The 16,027-nt window shown below is 32.7% G+C and overlaps 1 protein-coding gene across 2 annotated transcripts in view; it reads left to right on the forward strand.

Annotated features, from left to right (window-relative positions):
* Positions 1-16,027, forward strand: part of klar (klarsicht) — a 245,474-nt gene that overhangs the window by 142,351 nt on the left and 87,096 nt on the right. The window lies entirely within an intron of this gene.

A 16,027-nucleotide genomic window follows, 5' to 3' on the forward strand; every position in this document is an offset into this window, starting at 1 on the left:
GAAATGTTAGCCAAGGATGTAGTAGAGCCATCTTACAGTCCTTGGTGTTCTCCAATAGTACTGGTTAAAAAACCAAATGGCTCCAATAGACTTTGTTTAGATAGTAGGCAGTTGAATAAGGTCACTAAAAGAGATACATACCCCTTGCCTAGAGTGGCTTCTATATTAGACAACTTGCGACACTCAAAATTTCTTAGTACTTTAGATCTCAAAACTGCTTTTTGGCAAATTGAACTGGATAAGTGTAGTAAAGAGAAGACAGCGTTTGCAGTGCCAGGTCGAGGGTTGTATCATTTTAAAGTAATGCCTTTTGGTCTTGTAAATGCATCACAAACACAACAAAGACTCATGGATATTTTGTTTCATGCCTTAGAGGGCAAAGTTTGGGCTTATCTGGATGACATTGTTATTTGTTCAGAAACGTTAGAGGAACATCTGAACATTCTTAAACAAGTGTGCAGCATATTAAAAGATGCCGGTTTAACAATAAATATAGAAAAATGCAAATTTGCGCGTTCAAGTATGCGTTTTCTGGGATACATTGTAGATAAAGATGGATTGCGTACTGATCCTGAAAAAGTGTCAGCTATTATTAATTTCCCAAGACCTAAAAATTTAAGAGAGTTAAAGAGATTTATTGGAATTGCAAGTTGGTATCGAAGGTTTGTTAAAAATTTTGCACTCATTGCAGCACCCCTCCATCAGTTGACAAAAGGGAGAAAATCCAAAACATTTAAGTGGACGGATGAGGCAGATAACGCATTTGTTAAAGTAAAGACACTCTTAACCACGACGCCAGTGATTTGTTGTCCTGATTTTAATAAACCTTTTATTATTCAATGCGACGCTTCAAATAAAGGTATAGGAGCAGTCTTATGTCAAAAGGTTGACAACGTCGAGAAACCCATAGCTTTTCTTAGTAGAAAACTTAATGAGCGAGAACAATTATATACGACATCGGAAAGAGAACTTTTGAGCATTGTGTATGCTATAGAAAAATTCAGACCCTACATAGATGGATCGCATTTCGCAGTCGTCACTGATCACAGTGCACTAAAAATGCTTCATAAAATGAAAGACCCACATGGTAGACTTGCGAGATGGGCCATGAAATTGCAACAGTTCAGTTTCGATATAATCCATAGGCCCGGTAAATCTAACGTTGTTCCTGATGTTCTATCACGATCTATTGATGCCCTTGGAGACTGTATAGAAAGTAACTTTCTCAGCAATTTAGAGAAACATAAGGACGAATGGTATAGAAATAAAGTCTTAAAAATTACTAGCGGTAGCGAGGTTCCTAATTGGCAAGTGAGAAATGGGTTATTATATAAGAAAATTCATCTGAAGCAATATCCAGATAAAGTTAACGACTGGAAATTGTACATTCCGCATGCTCTCAGAGGAGATGTTTTGAAACGTTGCCATGATGATGTCACTGCAGGTCATTTGGGAGTACGGAAAACTTTATTTAGAGTAAAACAACATTATTACTGGCCTGACATATTGAAGGATGTTAAGATGTATGTCGGGAAGTGTGAAGTGTGTGCAAGAGCAAAAGTGTCGCAACAATTACCCTTAGGGCATATGGGTAGTCATCGTACAGTCACTAGACCGTGGCAAGTGATTTCATTAGATCTCATGGGACCGTTTCCTAAAAGTAAAAACTGTAACACTATGTTACTTGTCATTACATGCTTATTCAGTAAGTTTGTTCTTCTATTTCCGCTACGAACAGGAAAAGCCGATAAGATTTGTGACATTATTGAAAAACAGTTTTTACTGTTTGGAGTGCCTCAAGCGATTATTTCAGATAATGGGAAACAATTTGAATCTCATTTATTTAAGGATTTGATGTCAAAATACAATACCAGTATTTGGTATACGCCCAGTTACCATCCCCAAAGTAACCCAACAGAACGCGTCAATAGAGTTGTTGGCACTATGATCTCAACATATATTAATAAAAAAAAAAACATAATGAATGGGATGTACATTTACACAATTTTGGTCATGCCATTAGAACATCGATTCATGAAACAACAGGTTTTACACCATCATACTTATTTCTTGGTAGGGAGACTGCTGTGCCTCCTAAAACCTTAAATTCGAGGGATTCGCAAATAATAGATGTTGACTCTATCGTCATTAAGACCGATAATTATTTGATGGATTTAAAGAGAAGAAGCCAACTTTTTCGCGACGTTGAGCATAAAATTAAGACCTCACATTATAAAAGTTCAAAATTATACAATATTAAACGTAGGCGGGCAAATTTTAACATAGGTGATGTAGTTTGGAAAAGAACTAAGTTGCTTTCTAATGCCAGTAATAAATTTATGGCAAAGTTAGCACCTAAATTTGAAAAAGCCATAATAGTAGCTAAGTTATCAGATAACATCTATCGTCTTAATAATTGTCATGGTAAGTCAATAGGTATTTGGCATGCTAAGGATTTAAAGCCTCTCTGGCGTGAACATAACGCATGAAAGAAATGAGATGCATAAACTATGGCATCTCATTTCTTGTGTTGGTTGGGGGAATATTATGTTTGGTAAACTAACAATAATTGTAACGTAGTTTCACGACTTGAGCTATCGTACGAGTGGCTCAGTGGAACTAATGTGGAGCGTAGATCCGCGGGTCGTAAGTTCAAATCCACACGAATCTCAATGCATTTTTTATAATTATTAATATTTTTAAGAAACGTCTGGAAATCCTTATACGATGTCATTGAAAGGACAGTGGTCGTTGAGCAGTGGATCTCGGCACACCGTTTGTCGGTGTAATTTGTTTGAAATAATATCATAATTATAAGTGTGATTACATATTCTAAGTTTGTGCTATTATTTTCGTGCGAGAAGGGGTAAGTTATAATTTTAGAACTATAATGTTAAGATAATTAAAACTCAAAAGTAAATAAAAACTAAAATTATGTCTTGTTTGTAGCCTGTATGAAACGCCTTCAATCTCGTGATCAAAATAATACGCGTTCGATATCCATGCGACTGATTTTTACTACCTGGAGCTAACTAAAAGGCAGGGATTGGAAGGATCCCGTTCAATAAATAAAATCCTCCTGGCGCCCTCACTAATTTGCTAAGATTACTTAGATATAAGTCTTGTTAGAATTAGTTACGTTAGTTACTACCTACTAGTTATTATCCTCTGGTTAAGTCTAACTGTTTTTTTTATAATAAGTATATTATGTACCTAGTTCTTACTTTTAGTTAAGATTTCTATTGATTGTGTACGTCAATGAAATAAAACGTTTCCTTCATAATAGCGTAGTTGTTTTGCTTCATATCACCGTGTGCTTAAGAAAAATAACCCATAACAATCTTGTCTCGTTGCATTTTACATTATTTCGATATATTATTAAAAATATCAATACCACGAACTACGCATCACTGAAACATTTTAACCTGCCAACGTATGAATATTGCCATATAACAAACCAATTCCCATGCAATTATATCTCCCGCCGATTAAAACGGTATCGAATCAACATGGCGCTTCGTAATGATTACAAACACCCGACTGTGGGAGGCAGGACATCTGGAGAGTTGATATTATTATTATTTGAAACCCAATTATAACGGTCACACTATTTTCGGGGATGACACATGCTGACATTACGGCTTTCGAAGCGTGTGATTGGAGATCTGTAAGTTATTTTTAATGTGATACAAATTATTTCTTAAAAGATAACCTTGTCTTAAAACATCAACTTAATGTTGTATACTGTTGTACGGTTCCCTGGAAGAAATGGCTTATAGCCATAAGGCCGCCCATTCTATATCTTTTATTTTGTTTTGTTTTATATTTTGTATTTCCTTACTATGTATACAATGAAGAATAAATAAATAAATAAATCATTAGTGTTTATACATGTTTCTTCCACAGTCAAAACTCAAAATAAATAATCAAACTATTTTTTAAACCTATCTATCATAACAGATTTATGAAATTTTTGCATTTTAAGCTTTGATTAGACATCAAATAATCCCATAAACTATTAGATAATTCTTATAATACAATCATATACAAAATTGTTTGTAGCGTTATCATAATTTATTTTATCTAATCAAACATTTTCTTGTTCACAGGTAAGATCAATCAATGTCCCGTATAACGTATAAGGTAACGAAACAAATAATTTATAACTACAATTATTTTGTTTGTAACTCGGAGAAACAATAATTAGTCATTGTAACACCGTGATTTGTTTAACAATTATAATTATACGTGTTGATTTGAGATTAGGTTTGGGGCTATTCTGAATGTTGGTAAATTAATAGTTCGATAGAATGAGTAGATTATGCCTTATGTGTAATATATTATATATTTTTGGTAGTGACTTCAATCTACTTACATGATCAAGGTATTGCCATAACTTTTTAGTTGATTTTGTTCCGTAGCAATGTACTCGAAGGGATTACATTTAAATATTTGAATATAATATTGTACTTACAATAATTGAATATGTAGTTATATAAGTCTGACCATTTATCATCATCACCATACGGATTAAAGCGCAGTAGCACTGAGGTCTATTATTCACAATTTTGCTGTCAACCGCTAATTACGCTTTGATTCGTAATCATATTATTAACGTAACTACATTCAATCGAAAGATAGCGAAAGTTCTTACATAACACTAAGTAGCTTGTATTAAAAATAATAGATTTAACAGTGGCAAGGTATTGTGCCTCTTCAATGGGCCCGTTGCATAAATGCCATTCAAGGTGTCATAGTTTGTCAGTTGCGTCATAATTGTGTCATTATGATTGGATTTTTGTTATTTGTGTGTTATTCAATTCGAGTCGGCACGGTTAATTAGGAAAGTCTTTTTTGGTTTGTATCAAAATGGAATATAAATTCCTAATCTAGTGTTAAAATGTTAAATAATATAATATAGGAAATCTTAAAAGGAAAGAAAATAAACATAGAATTGAATAATCAGAACACTAATCTAAATGAAGAATCTTAATTTCTTCAGCAGAATTTAGCATAACAAAAGATTGGTTTAAAATACCCACTCGAAAGGTATATCGATGTCAACACTAGCCACTAAAAATAGTTCGTTTATCTCTTCTACTGTCCACAGTCTCAAATCTCAGTCCATCAAATCAAGGTTGGAAGACTCATATCAACAATAGTTTATTAGCGGGTGTGATGCAAGATGAACTTTAGGTTATATTTTAAGATCGTCCACGTATCGGCGTTCGGCATTAGGCGGCTACTTGTAGGAATTCTCTCACACGGTCCAGTTGACCCAATTCCTATGTTATGAACACGTGAGCATCTCGGGAATATATTTATTTATATCACAATTAGGTTTATACATACTATATTTCGTTGGTTGGTATTGGTTAGCTAGGTTACTACTCGGTCAATGAATATGCAAATGATTTATAAGTTTGTAGTGGAAGTTTGTAGGCGTTTGTAGTAACAACTGCGTATTTAATGCAGGAATTCCATTTTTCATGATTATCATTATGCTACTGTAAGTTGCTCTTACGGTAAGGAAAGAATATATCTTTCTATACTTGATAGATGTAAGTATGTACTTTTTTCGTCATGCATGTCATCTCACCCCACTGTATATTGTATCCTTATCGTAAATATTATGAAATGATCGTTATTTAAAATCGATCTTGCATTTGAACTTATCCATACTACAATTACTATCGAAAGTCGAAACCATCAATCAATGACCACAATCTGTACCTATAAAAAGTTGTGTAAATCACTTTGACACCTACTCGTTGTTATAATAACGATGTGGCGTAAAGGTTTGCTGTTGCCTCCCTGCAATCTTGTACATTAGAACATAAATTAGTTAGTGTAACATGTAACATATTGTATCAATACATGGATTAATTCTTAGTACAAATGTATGTGGGACGCGTAAGTTGCCGCCGACTAACTATTCCCTAAGCGGATCAAGGCCGCTGGAAATGTGCCAATATTATGTAGTTTTTTTTTATTTATTTGCCGAGCTTAACTTAACACTTGGCTATATTGAAACGTTGTGGTATTTTGGTGGCGATGACGAACAACGATTACTCACTCGTATAAGAGCATAACGTAATAATACGCGCGAATATAATGAAGATGCTTCGGCTATTTCTTTAAAATTGTTTTAATAATTCTCACGCGTTTTTTGCGCATTGTCTCAGTTTTAAGGTTCTGCTTGCTTCATGTTTACGCAAATTAATGGGTTCAGAAGTGAGCGCGGTTTGGTAATTTACTATTGCTTTGTTTGAAAACTATTTTAAATATTTGGATGATGACCTCATAATTAATAGGAAATATGTACTAACTTTATAAAAATTAACAATCTCTCTCAGAAGAATAACATATTACTTAAATTATATACCAGACTATAACACATGTGGTATGCAATGCAACAGTAACTTGTTACGAATTTTTCTCTCATCTAATATCGAGCGGCTATATTTTTATGGTAACAAGGAGGTTTAGTATATAGCTTGCGACATTTTAAGGTATTCTTGTTAAGATTGGAAAGTCGCTGTATCTTAAAGGGGTGAAAGTGGCATGGTGTTTACGCATAATATCATAAAGCACATTTTACTGGCGATTCGTGACAAGGTCGTTTGTAAAATATATAACGAGTCGGGCGATAGAATGTAAAGTGAATGATCTAAAATAATAGCCTATTATTTAATACCAGAGTAAATATACGTTATGGGTACTTGTGAGGCAAGTTATGGGCACCAATTTAAATGTAGAGATGAAGGAAGTGAAAATATTTTATTCGTCTCGCTCTATAATACCTATAGGTAGGTTTTATGATGCATATTACTTCTATTCAATTAACTTTATTGGACGTATATATACAAGTATGAGATCAGAAGAATTAAAAACTCATGTAGGTGAGCCTTAAGTAAATCAAACATTCCTTATGATTATTAATTTCCAAAACAAGTGTGGTATGAAATTTATGATGTGAATGATTGAAAATTACCCCAGGGGTTCTAGGCAGGTGACTCTTGACTTTGTATTGAAACTATGAGCCACCGCCTTATGGCTTTCTCTTTCTTATTGAAATATTGGCAGTTTATCATTCTGTTATAACTCGGTATTTATTAATTAATAAGGGAAGAGGAAAGCCAGTGTCACTAAACGATAAAACAAACATTTTATTGGACGTCTGGCTGCAAGGCGCATTCATAAATCTCGATGGATATTACTAGCACTCACAAGTTTATATTTGCTTCTAATTGTTCGAACGAAGGAGCTATTAACTGGAATATAGATAACAATAGGTTAAATACCTGTGTATTTTAATGGATCTGTCTTTGAAACGAAATAATTTCCAGTATTGAGAATAAATAATTTAAAGTAAACTAGGTACTTACAGAGTGTTCTACCAATTGCTTTGTTAATTTTTAGATAGTGTGAAATAATTTCTGTCGATTCTTCATCATATAATAAGGTTCATTTAAGATGTAAATATAGTTTTAAATTACATAAAGGAATTAGGATGATAGTGAATGTTGGTGATGATCGATAATATTCATATAAATAAGGTTAACCTCAATCAATCAATGTACAATTAAATATAAAATGGGATGAGATGTTGCAATTGTTTGTGCGTATTATGAAATAATTGAAAACAAAATGCAATCGCTGATCGATCAATGTACCTTCATCGGTGGAGAGAGTGTTATAATATATTAAGTAATCGTATATTTATTGCGTCACAAACAGTAACAGTTATAACACTGGATGTAATGAGTGTGATTGAACTTCAACCTCGCCCATTCAAATGTCATGTAGATTGTAGACTTGTAACGTAAGTGAAAAGTGTAGGTGGAGAGTGAACTGTGGATGTAGCTCTGTGACGGGAGGTTATGACGCGATATGATGTATGGTTTGGAAGGATTTTGTTGTTTTGTTAATCTGTGGCATTTTATACAAGCGATTGTTAGGGCCTTTGTAGTACATAGAATCTTTTCTTCCTTTCCAGTGTAATATTTTAACGAAAGTGCAAGTGAAAAGTATGGAAAATAGTTGAAGATATAAGCACAGATTACTAGGAGTTATATACCTACGTAAATATATACCTAAATGGTTACTAGGAAAAACAATTATTGGAATTTCAGTCATTTGTTTATTTATGTATAGGTTTTCTTATCAGTGGGTAATTTTGTTCTTTTTAGGGCTGATTTTTCAATCCTTGGTTAAAACTTATGCATCGAATAACGTATAAAACGACCATTTCAAAAATGTATTCTAATTCTCCGTATATGACAGCTGACATTTTAAAATGTTCGTGTAATACTTTATTGGACGGATAAATTTTAACCAAAGATTGAAAAATCGGCCCTTAATCATTGCTATACAGGTATGTAGTATTTAAATTTGTGTAGGTATATGTAAGAATAAGAAGCGATAAGTCATGTTACGACAAAGAACAAATGCATAATGCAATGGTCGCAAGTAAAAATTGTTCCCGTATTTATTGATATCTGTTTAAAGAGCAATTTGCAAAACAGATAAACAGTTTTGGCCAACATCTCGGTATGGGCAAGAGTTATAATTGTTTTAAGCTATCCCAACTAAGTGATCGTTTGGCAATTTAAACAGGCAGAAATCTTGCTGTGTGATCAGATCTTTGTGTCCATATATCAACCAATTAAACGCTTTCTCTCATATCATTGACACTCCTGAAGACCATATAATAACTCGTCTTGTAATTGATTGATTATTAATAACATGTCAGCCGTGATGGATTGATTGTAGCCTTTTAGCGTTCGTACATACTTAACGACATACGCTTTATTATGATTGATATTGTTCTATTGAAGATGTACGATACTAGCATATATACTAGTAAGTTTATTACTTGCAGTAAAGTTGTATTAAAAGAGAATTTGTATCCTTCAATTTATCAGTTTATAGAAAGCGAATTTAACAAGCTAATTTACATAAAGGTCGCTAGGATATTGCGTGAAAGTTTAAAATATAATATTGGTAAAGTTTTGTTGGATACTGCAGGCTAGAATGGTTTTACATAATAATGCCGGTGGTAAGCTAGAAAACGTGGAATAAAATATGTCATATTAAATTTTATTCATATTGGATACAGAATTTATTTGAATTACTTATATTTTAATACAAATAAGTGATTATATGTAGTTAACAAGATTACAGAAGGTCTAACCGTAGTAAGCAACATTACAAGGCTTTACGTTTCGACTTGCGATCTTGAATGCTTGAAACTATGGATAAAATATTTAATATTTAATTATAATAGTTTGAATTCATAATTATGGAAAATAGCGTTAATTTTCTTCAAACGTTTTTAACGTTTACTTTCAAAGGCGTACCTAATTAACGCTTATCGGTCTAGCTGTACACATTTTAAAATAATATTTCACAGATCGTTAAATACACGATATTATCGGTAATGAGTCTGAAAGGCTGTCACCTTGTATCGAGCGCAGCAGCGGCGGCCGCCGGTCAAGGCGTGGGACACTTATGAGATATTGAATCACTTTGCGGTGACAATAACACCGTGAAAGCCTGAGGAAATCCGACTGGATGTGCTATTGTCGCGTAGATTCATATCTGAAGTGTATGCACTTTCTACAGCTGTTATATTTCGTTTCGTTTCGACTTTCAGGCGTTTGCGCTGTTCGCGATGGAATGTCTATTTGCTATTAATGCGTGCATTTTCGGCGGAAGTTTATAGTCTTACATGATTATAATTTGTGTTTGTACATTGTTGTACTCAATCTTAATTTTCTTTTGTTAATAGCGCGATTACTCATCCATTGTTATTACGTTACGAGCGTTATACTTCCTGTTAAATGTAATGTTAAAAAAAAGAATTCCTTGAAATGAACATTGCTAGCCGCAAAAAATGCACACTAACAAAATGACTATAATTAGATTTTCGTTTAGCATAGCCCCAAGCCTAGCTTTGGTATTAAATAATGACTGAATCTTGAGCTCGCGTGTTCGGACAGCCTCCGCGCTCTTTCGAGGCCATTGCAAAAAAATGACCGTGAATGTTTTTTTAACAAGTCGAATATTTTTATAATAGAACTAGGTCGTTCACTTTTATGACCAATTGCGTTATTAAGTGATATTTTCAATAAGGCTTTTTTGTCATATTTGGTTCTAGAAATGATTAGAAACATTGCTAATCGATTAATTTTTGTAAATCTAAACAGAGAGCTGTTTACGCAAATTTTTTGCTGTGTAACACAAAAACTTTTGAAGTGATTTCTCTTAAACTTGGTATGAATGTTCTGAATGATGAATGATGTCATTGTTGTCTGGAATAATAATTAAGAAGAAAAAATATGTGAGTATCGAATATTAAACGTTTGATGACCTATCACCTATCTCAATAGCATGTACAGTCAGAAGCATAAATATATTACCATTTGCAGATTAGCAAAAATATCTGTCATAAGAACGGGTTCAATAATATCTGTCTGCCCGTATACAGCAAAAATATCTGACATTAGTAGGCAGCATAATAAAGTAGCATCAAAATTATATGACGAAAATGTAGAGCAAATAATTGTGACAACCTCTCGAAGCATAAATATGTGACGTCACCTAGGAGGCAATAATATCTGACACAATTTTATATTTTTGTATTGTAAAATATAATTGATTCCTCACAAAAAGCATAGATATGTGACACTAGCTTTCCGCCCGCGGCTTCGCCTGCGTTTTCACAGAAATACCGCATAGTTCCCGTTCTCGTGGGAATTTTGGGATAAAACCTATCCTATGTGTTAACCCAAGTTACCCCTTATATGTCTGCTAAATTTCATTGTAATCGGTTCAGTAGTATTTGCGTGAAAGAGTAACAAACACACACATACAATCTTCACAAACTTTCGCATTTATAATACTAGATTAGTAGGATAGGAAGTAGGATTATAGTAGGACTAGTAGGATAAGATAGGATAGGATTTTAAAAAGGCCAAACGTTTTTTTATAGAATTAGTGTTTTGTATTTTGCTGGGGTAAGAATATGAACAAAAGACACATTATATTTTGTAAATATTTTTTATTTAAATGAAATTACGATAATATGATAACTTGCCATAATTTACTTGCCATAATTTTCGATACTCAATAAATTAATAGCAATATTATAGGTAAATGAAAATGAATAACGGAGCAATCGTGTCAAACGCCGCTAACGTCAAATATAACAAAACAATTTCTAAATAATACACGAAGGTTGCACTGAACCTTCAAATAAAATAGATCTACCCAAGTGGGTATTCATATAAGTATATGAATACTTTAATTTTGTCATGATATGATATCCTTCTAATATTATAAATGCGAAAGTTCATATCATGTAAGGATGTTTGTTACTCTTTCACACAAATAAAAGACAAAACAATGGAATTCGGCACACACATAGAAGGTAACTTGGATTAGCGCTTATGAGAGCTTTTATCCTGGAAATCCCACAGGAACGGAAACTATGCGTGTTTTTCTTTGAAAACGCGGGCGAAGCCGCGGGTGTTAAGCTAGTAGGATATAATATCTAGACATACAATATGTAGTATACAACGACGGCACATATTAATTAATATGGTAATCATGTTTTAAAACAACGTAGTTAAAATAAAATTTATTTATTTTATATTAATTCAATATTAAATTGAAAATAAAATTGTGTCAGATATTATTGCTTCCTAGTTGATGTCACATATTTATGCTTTTTGTGTGGAATCAACGCAAAATACAGAAATATAAAATTGTGTCAGATATTATTGCCACCTAGTTGGTGTCACATATTTATGCTTTGTGTGAGGAATCGAAGCAAAATACAGAAATATGAAATTGTGTCAGATATTATTGCTTCCTAGTTGATGTCACATATTTATGCTTTTTGTGAGGAATCGATGCAAAATGCAGAAATATGAAATTGTGTCAGATATTATTGCCACCAAGTTGGTGACACATATTTATGCTTTGTGTGAGGAATCGAAGCAAAATACAGAAATATGAAATTGTGTCAGATATTATTGCTTCCTAGTTGTCACATATTTATGCTTTTTGTGAGGAATCGATGCAAAATACAGAAATATGAAATCGTTGATGTCACATATTTATGCCGTGAACGGGAACTATGCGGTATTTCTGTGAAAACGCAGGCGAAGCCGCGGGCGGAAAGCTAGTGTCACATATTTATGCTTTTTTGTGAGGAATCAATTATATTTTACAATACAGAAATATAAAATTGTGTCAGATATTATTGCCTCCTAGGTGACGTCACATATTTATTATTTATGCTTCGAGAGGTTGTCACAATTATTTGCTCTACATTTTCGTCATATAATTTTGATGCCACTTTATTATGCTGCCTACTAATGTCAGATATTTTTGCTGTATACGGGCAGACAGATATTATTGAATTTGTTCTAGTGACAGATATTTTTGCACATCGCCCCCTAGGCATATATTATTGCTCGTGACTGTACATATAAAGTATAGATACTTACTAAGTTACTAGTGAAGTGAACTAACGAGAACATCACGTTTATACAAATCCGTCTAAATAAGTTCCCGAACTGGTCCAATCGTATGAAATCTGAGTAACAGCTGCTATAAGTGTTTCTCCTTTTTTATCTCGGTTTCAAGGTGCGTCGGCACCTGCGCAAGCCATCGGATGCACATGTACTTTTAAGTTTTTACCCGACTACGGCAAAGCAAAAGGAGGGTTATGATTTTGACAGGCTATGTATGTATGTATGTATGTATGTATGTATGTATGTATGTATGTATGTTCATCTGTTCCCTCGTAACTTCTAAACTACTTATCAGAATTCGACAAATGACATATCATTAGAAGCGTCTTAATTGTCCGCTGGTTATAGGCTATATGGGGTTTCACAAAATCTAATGTGGCGCCCTCTAGCGGACAAAACATACAGAGTAAAAAAATAAAGTTAAGATAAATATGCCGTGTTTGGTATCATTTGAAAGCTTTTTACTTGCACATTTTGAATATATATATATTACTAGCATTTGCTTGTGACTTTACCTGTATTCATGGGCTGATTGCATATAATTCACATCTTTTCGTTCATAGCTTCTTTATTAGTTCATCGAGTTCATCAATTTAACTTTTGTTTTATACTTTTTCAGCGTCGTTTTTTGTCGTAGTTGGGTTTTAGTTGTTTTACTTTTTATCTTGTAACTATTATATAAACACAAGTTTGTAAACCTTATGTTGTAAGGAATAAGGCTTAAATTTGTGTATGTTGTGTTGGTTGAAAATTGTAAGGATATTTTAAATGACGATAAATATTTTTCAATTTTCACATAAATAATCAAGACGGTTTGAATCCGGTCATTGTGTGCGCATACTGCGACATTTTGTTTAATTTTTGCATTCTAAGTGACTTTGCTCGTTTGATATTTTAGAAAGTGTCAAGTTCACTTGTCAAAAGGGAATGTCATTGTAACTAGAGGCAATTATTGTTGCATAAAATAAAAATTTGAAATCCTAACAGACTCTTCTTCTTCTTCTCTTAATTAATGGCTCCACCCAATAAAAAGGGACTTCGCCAATGTCCAGTATATCCTAACAGACTCGAAAATGATTTGATTGAATAGAGAAATAACAATCTTTATCCAGTGACGTTAAAATGCAAATACTAAATAATATATAAGTATCAAATGGCTTTTAATTCCAGTTTTTGTACAACACAACAATTATCATCACACGTTGTCAATATAGTAGACAGTAAGCTCTTACTTTTAGCAAAAGATTTATCAGTAAGTACTTGTCTTCCGGAGCCTTACATCGTGACTCGTAAGCGCGAAAGCGATGACACTGTGTAATTCTGTATTTACATTTTATATCGAGTGTGTATGCGCCTGAGTGCATCTTAATCGTGTGTGATTTGCAATTTATTGACTTTGTATATGTATTAAATGATTACACAACATTTCTCTTGATGTAATGTTGTTAAACTATGATCGATTGGTTGTGAGTTTGATCAGTGATCGATAAATTTAGATGCTAATAGGCGGATGAATATTCATTCTTCGTTACCGATTAATTTGATAATTAAATGATGGAATAAATTTAGAAGTAAAACCAATTAATTAACTCAATATGAAATCTTGTAAAGTTGTTCTATTTTAGACTTTTAATTTTCTCTCGGAAGCATAAGCATTTTATGCAAACTTACCTAAAGTTGTATTATAAATTGTAATTATAGAACAAGCTCAGTCCAAGCTCTTGTATAATATAATTTTAGGCCTGTCATTTATTTCTAGACAAGATCAAACCATAATTATTACAATTTACACATTGTAGGCTGTATAATATATTCTTAGCTATTGCGCAACAGCATCGATTCATTTCAAAATTATAGTTTTACAATAACACGATTGCGATAACAATAATTTTAACGCAAGCTTTGTTCTGACACCCATAGCATCGGTTTGAGTGGAGAAAGTATACACGCGTCCGTTTGACGTGATGAAATGTTGTTTTGAATTTTATGTTGTGTTCTTGTTTAGCTGGTTAGATAATATGAAAACTAGATCATTATTTTAGTAGAATAAAGAGGCTACGTTGAGAAACAAGTTAGCATTGTGCACATCAATGGGATATGTCAAATGTGATTAAACTAGCTGCTCCGCGCGGTTTCACCCCCGTGGCTCCTCTCCTGTTGGTCGTAGCGTGATGATATATAGCCTATAGCCTTCCTCGATAAATGAGCTATCTAACACTGAAAGAATTTTTCAAATCGGACCAGTAGTTCCCGAGATTAGCGCGATCAATCAAACAAACAAACTCTTCAGCTTTATAATATTAATATAGATAACAAAAAAGTGTTAAGTACATAATATGATTTGGGGTACCTATATGCAAAGGAAGTTTAAAGTTTTAAGCTAGAATTAGTGATGTGTAGATACAATTTAATTTTAGTCCTTGTTTTGATTTTAATTGCACAAACGTAGGTGGAAGTAAAAGATCATCCTTATAAAATGATCATAGCTTTTCAATCATTGCTCTGTTTCGTGAGAAATTATAATATAATTAAATTTAATTAGACAGCTATTCATCTTCACAACAATTACCTCACGTCAAGATAAAAAAAAATTGATTTCATCTGTCTGTTTCTAGTGTGATAATTGTGGCCTGAATAAATTGCAATGGCTTGGTATTAATGAAACACTTTTCTAGACTGTAGGGTGTATAATAATGTATTCACAACTGCTATTACAAGTGCACAACTGCTCTTAAACTGTAGAACCTTAGGACTATATAGTATGACGCACACATACAAAACATACATGATACGTTACACACTACATCTCCCCTCATAGAAAATAATAAAAAAAATAGTAATTAACATTTTTTTTAGCTGAATATAATGCAAATTTTTTCTTCGTTATTGGTTACATATCTTAATACCTATCATATAAACGAGTAAATAAAATCAAAATTAAAATTAAAACAATAGCATGGGTTTCCACTTATTAATAATTACTTATTTTTAAAACTCCAAAAAAGAACATTCTATAGGCTTACACACTACATAGTAACTAATACTAATAGATTAAAACAAATAATTTTAATTAACTTTTCATGTACAAAAATAATGGAAAAATTATACAATATTATAAAATATTTTATTGTCATATCCGTATTTAAAAATGTCACAGTCCGTAATTAATAGTCATATCCGAGTAAAATAATAATTATCTTTCAATATATCTTACAATATATCCTCATAGAATACGTTTATTTATGTGCTTACAGTTTACACATCATACTTAGAAACGACATAATATTCATTATCTGTATTCAATTCTCTTCATATATTTTATTCTTTATGTACTTCCTCATACGTACAACAATATCAAGATACACAATTTCATTTGGGGTAATCTTCCCTCATAATTATAATTAATAACACCGTCGTGTTTTATATTATTCATCTTATTATATTCAATAATTCAAGATACAAGAAATATATTTATTTACTTA

Source organism: Colias eurytheme, chromosome 20, assembly GCF_061535395.1.
Source record: "Colias eurytheme isolate Ceu_HAF_F1 chromosome 20, ilColEury1 Martin Lab GWU primary, whole genome shotgun sequence".
In the NCBI taxonomy this organism is placed as follows: domain Eukaryota; kingdom Metazoa; phylum Arthropoda; class Insecta; order Lepidoptera; family Pieridae; genus Colias; species Colias eurytheme.